Source organism: Pleurodeles waltl, chromosome 4_2 (assembly GCF_031143425.1).
Source record: "Pleurodeles waltl isolate 20211129_DDA chromosome 4_2, aPleWal1.hap1.20221129, whole genome shotgun sequence".
In the NCBI taxonomy this organism is placed as follows: Eukaryota; Metazoa; Chordata; class Amphibia; order Caudata; family Salamandridae; genus Pleurodeles; species Pleurodeles waltl.
The window spans coordinates 179933146-179939145 of NC_090443.1; positions in this window are offsets into that span (position 1 = coordinate 179933146).

The window sequence follows — 6000 nt, forward strand, 5'->3', positions numbered from 1 at the left end:
GAGCCTAGGCAGGGTTTAGGCAGTGAAATAGAGATAGTGGTAATGGTTGCTGGATGCCATTTTAGGTGAGAGTGCTCCAGCTGACAGGGACAGTGATAGTCAGGTCTTTTTTCCGCCCACCAGTCTCCCATGTGCTATTTTAGAGCAGCACATGTGCCTGGTGAGTTGGTTGTTATTTTCCCTGTAGCTGTGAATAGACAGGTGTCTGGGCTGGTTTTACAGAAGTTTTAAAAGTGAGTCCAGCAAAAGGTTGGTCAGGTTGGGGCCCAGTTGATATTTTCTGGGGGGCGTGGAATTGCAGGATTGGAACAGGATGACAACAGTGATGTAAGCACAAGATTGGCATACGTGGTGTTTGAATGACAAGAGTTGTAATTGGATTTTGTTGCTGCATTTTTTGGAGGGCTTGTTAAGGGGAGGGCAAAGATAAGTTTTGATAGTTACAAGATGTCAAGTTAGGTCAGATTAATTTATTATGTAAGGCATTAGAGCTAAGGTTGTTATAAGTTTTGTGCACCTTTAGCACGGAAGTGGCCCATTTCCACACTATTAAGTAGCCAGTCACTCTTGGATGTGCAGTCCCCTCTGAAGGATTGAGAAGGACTGAGAAGTGGAGTGCAGATGATAGTGAAAGCGGAACAGAGTCACCTTAGAGCTGCAGGCGAATAGCATGAGGATTGGCAAGGGAGCAGGGCACAGAGGTACGGAGCAGCTGCCCCAGCTTGCCTACATCACAATATCGAGGAGCCCCTGAGGAGTGTTCTGAGGAACACTGAAGTACTTCTTCCTTAGGATTGCAGCTATTCAGCACATTCCTAACTAAAAACACTTAAAAACTATTCAGCAGTCAACAAGCAGGTCTTAAACTAGCATAAAACTAGTGAGTCAAGACACCCTGCTCAATAAGAAATGTGGTCTGGAAGAGTCTGATGAACACCTATAGCAGGTAATAAGTGCAGAAGATTAAGGCATATGGTGGCAAGAGCTATGGCACTGGAAGCCAACAGGAGTCAAATACTTGCTCAAAAAAAATCTGCCAATCCCAACAAATGGAAAAACTACTGCCCAATCTCCTTACTTCCGTTCGAAGTGAAAGTACTCGAAAAGCCATAAACCAACAGCTCCCCGCCTGCCTAGCAGAAAACAGTCACCTCGCCTCATCTCAATCTGGTTTCCGATCTAACCACAGCACAGAAACTGCCCTCTTCGCAGTCACAGACGACATCAGACCCCTCCTGGATCAAGGAAACCTGGCTGCCCTCATCCTTGTTGACCTCTTGGCAGCCTTCAACATGGTATCCCACCACACTCCACTCACAAGGCTCCACCAGATCGGAATCAGATGGAAAGCCCTGAAACGAATCACCTCTTTTCTTTTAGGCAGAATTCAGAGAGTCCACCTCCACTCTTCACCTCTAAACCCAAGAATATTGTAAGTAGTCCCTCAGGGATCATCACTCAGCCTCACCCTCTTCAACACATACATGACCCCCTGGCAGACATCATCAGAAGCCACGGACAACTGCATGAACACATGAACAGCGTTGCAAAATGGATGAGGTGGATAAGGGACAAATGCCTCAAGCTCAACACCAACAAAACAGAAGTACTACTGTTTGCAAAACACCACCATTCCTTGGGACAACTCCTGGAGGCCAGCTGAACTGGGACCCCCCCACACACACCCGCCAACTACGCCAGAAACTTAGGAATCATCATAGACAACAAGCTTAACATGAAACACCAAAGCAATGAAATCTAAGACATGGATTTTTGACTGACAGCCGCAGAAATGCAGCGCCTGGATACCCTTACAAGTGATTAGTGCACTTTACAAATACAATGTTTGATTGATTGAAGCACGAGAAGTCTACACTGCTCGCAAAATGTATATGTAAAAGAACCCAATTTAATTACATGCCCGCTGGAAATTACTTCTACTTCATCACTGAGCAAGCCAAGGATTTTCACATTTTTTAAATCACTGACCCCTTGTGAACTTCCCAATTAGAAACACAAATTACAGGGATAAGGACCAGTCGATGCATCAAAAACTCTCAACAACCATGAGAAAGGAGTTTAGATTAAGTGACCAGGAATAAGAGAATACACCAGCTAAATGAGAAATAGTTTGAATAGGCCATATTGCTTTGCCAGACGGTGGCACAATAGTATTTAGGCAAATATCACTAGACAGTGCAGTATCCTGATTTGGCCCCTTTTAACTTGAGTCCAACAAATCAGAGAGAAGTAAAAGGTAATACCGAAGAGACTCTTAACAGCATCGAGCCCCTTTACCCACGTCACTAGTGTAGGAGGCTGGACTGGCTTGTAGTGAGTACCAAGGGGTACTTGCACCTTGCACCAGGCCCAGTTATCCCTTATTAGTGTATAGGGTGTCTAGCAGCTTAGGCTGATAGATAATGGTAGCTTAGCAGAGCAGCTTAGGCTGAACTAGGAGACGTGTGAAGCTACTACAGTACCACTTAGTGTCATATGCACAATATCATAAGAAAACACATTACACAGTTATACTAAAAATAAAGGTACTTTATTTTTATGACAATATGCCTAAGTATCTTAGAGTGTACCCTCAGTGAGAGGATAGGAAATATACACAAGATATATGTACACAATAGCAAAAATATGCAGTATAGTCTTAGAAAACAGTGCAAACAATGTATAGTTACAATAGGATGCAATGGGGACACATAGGGATAGGGGCAACACAAACCATATACTCCAAAAGTGGAATGCGAACCATGAATGGACCCCAAACCTATGTGACCTTGTAGAGGGTCGCTGGGACTATTAGAAAATAGTAAGAGTTAGAAAAATAACCCTCCCCAAGACCCTGAAAAGTGAGTGCAAAGTGCACTAAAGTTCCCCTAAGGACAAAGAAGTCGTGTTAGAGGAATAATGCAGGAAAGACACAAACCAACAATGCAACAACGATGGATTTCCAATCTAGGGTACCTGTGGAACAAGGGGACCAAGTCCAAAAGTCACAAGCAAGTCGGAGATGGGCAGATGCCCAGGAAATGCCAGCTGCGGGTGCAAAGAAGCTTCTACTGGACAGAAGAAGCTGAGGCTTCTGCAGGAACGAAAAGGGCTAGAGACTTCCCCTTTGGTGAACGGATCCCTCTCGCCGTGGAGAGTCGTGCAGAAGTGTTTTCCCACCGAAAGAACGCCAACAAGCCTTGCTAGCTGCAAATCGTGCGGTTAGCGTTTTTGGATGCTGCTGTGGCCCAGGAGTGACCAGGAGGTCGCAAATTGGACCAGGAGGTAGAGGGGACGTCGAGCAAGACAAGGAGCCCTCTTAGCAGCAGGTAGCACCCGGAGAAGTGCCAGAAACAGGCACTACAAGGATGCATGAAATGGTGCTCACCCGAAGTCGCACAAAGAAGTCCCACGTCACCGGAGAACAACTTAGGAGGTCGTGCAATGCAGGTTAGAGTGCCGTGGACCCAGGCTGGACTGTGCACAAAGGATTTCCGCCGAAAGTGCACGGAGGCCGGAGTAGCTGCAAAAGTCACGGTTCCCAGCAATGCATTGTAGCGAGGTGAGGCAAGGACTTACCTCCACCAAACTTGGACTGAAGAGTCACTGGACTGTGGGAGTCACTTGGACAGAGTTGCTGGATTCGAGGGACCTCGCTTGTCGTGCTGAGAGGAGACCCAAGGGACCGGTAATGCAGCTTTTTGGTGCCTGCGGTTGCAGGGGGAAGATTCCGTCGACCCACGGGAGATTTCTTCAGAGCTTCTAGTGCAGAGAGGAGGCAGACTACCCCCACAGCATGCACCACCAAGAAAACAGTCGAGAAGGCGTCAGGATCAGCGTTACAGAGTTGCAGTAGTCGTCTTTGCTACTATGTTGCAGGTTTGCAGGCTTCCAGCGCGGTCAGCAGTCGATTCCTTGGCAGAAGGTGAATAGAGAGATGCAGAGGAACTCGGATGAGCTCTTGCATTAGTTATCTAAAGTTTCCCCAGAGACAGAGACCCTAAATAGCCAGAAAAGAGGGTTTGGCTACTTAGGAGAGAGGATAGGCTACTAACACCTGAAGGAGCCTATCAGAAAGAGTCTCTGATGTCACCTGGTGGCACTGGCCACTCAGAGCAGTCCAGTGTGCCAGCAGCACCTCTGTTTCCAAGATGGCAGACGTCTGGAGCACTCTGGAGGAGCTCTGGACACCTCCCAGGGGAGGTGCAGGTCAGGGGAGTGGTCACTCCCCTTTCCTTTGTCCAGTTTTGCGCCAGAGCAGGGCTAAGGGGTCCCTGAACCGGTGTAGACTGGCTTATGCAGAATTGGGCACATCTGTGCCCAAGAAAGCATTTCCAGAGGCTGGGGGAGGCTACCCCTCCCCTGCCTTCACACCATTTTCCAAAGGGAGAGGGTGTAACACCCTCTCTCAGAGGAAGTCCTTTGTTCTGCCATCCTGGGATAAGCCTGGCTTGACCCCAGGGGGGCAGAAACCTGTCTGAGGGGTTGGCAGCAGCAGCAGCTGCAGTGAAACCCCAGGAAAGGCAGTTTGGCAGTACCAGGGTCTGTGCTACAGACCACTGGGATCATGGAATTGTGCCAACAATGCCAGGATGGCATAGAGGGGGCAATTCCATGATCTTAGACATGTTACATGGCCATATTCGGAGTTACCATTGTGAAGCTACATATAGGTAGTGACCTATATGTAGTGCACGCGTGTAATGGTGTCCCCGCACTCACAAAGTTCAGGGAATTGGCCCTGAACAATGTGGGGGCACCTTGGCTAGTGCCAGGGTGCCCTCACACTTAGTAACTTTGCAACTAACCTTTACCAGGTAAAGGTTAGACATATAGGTGACTTATAAGTTACTTAAGTGCACTGTAAAATGGCTGTGAAATAACGTGGACGTTATTTCACTCAGGCTGCAGTGGCAGGCCTGTGTAAGAATTGCTGCAGCCCATATGGATCTCCTGGAACCCCAATACCCTGGGTACCTCAGTACCATATACTAGGGAATTATAAGGGTGTTCCAGTAAGCCAATGTAAATTGGTAAAATTGGTCACTAGCCTGTTAGTGACAATTTGAAATAAATGAGAGAGCATAACCACTGAGGTTCTGGTTAGCCGAACCTCAGTGAGACAGTTAGGCACCACACAGGGAACACATACATATAGGCCACAAACCTATGAGCACTGGGGTCCTGACTAGCAGGGTCCCAGTGACACATAACAAACATACTGAAAACATAGGGTTTTCACTATGAGCACTGGGCCCTGGCTAGCAGGATCCCAGTGAGACAGTGAAAACACCCTGACATACACTCACAAACAGGCCAAAAGTGGGGGTAACAAGGCTAGAAAGAGGCTACTTTCTCACAACTAGGAGCTTGGAGTTCTCAAATGCCATACTAGCGAATTGCCTGAAAACCATGGATAATACGCCTAGGTCACCCGCAGAAAGTCACAGGACTCCTCATTGGATAACGTTCACTTGATGAAGTGTTTATCAAGCAAATGACAAGACCCCAGCCCACACTACCCAACGATGTCTGAGTTTTAGCTGGCAAGCTCTCTTAGATACAATGCAGGCCACAGCTGAAGCAAAGAACTACCTCTCAGCCAAAAATGACTTCCAAGTCATTCTACTCAGCACACTGGCCCTCTATGTGAAAGGGATAGACGAAAAATTAGAACAACGTAATTCTCATTTGTGTCCATCTTGGATAAACTAACAACTTTACCAATGATTTTAAATGTCATCCTTGAGGAAGTAAAATCAAGCAGGACTAAAGGTATGGGAACTGAAATTGAGCCAATTAGAGAAGAGGAAGACATCTTAAACATGAGTGAAAATCGGGGATGTGCAGATTCATGCCCCCTGCAAAAAATAAGGATTACGGTCATCTGTGCAACGATCCAAGAAAAAGAAAAACCCACTTATGCAGCATCAAGCAAATCTAACTGTAAAAGCAAAAATCTACCCGATGAGGGGGAGGTTACTCTTGTACTCTTGCAAG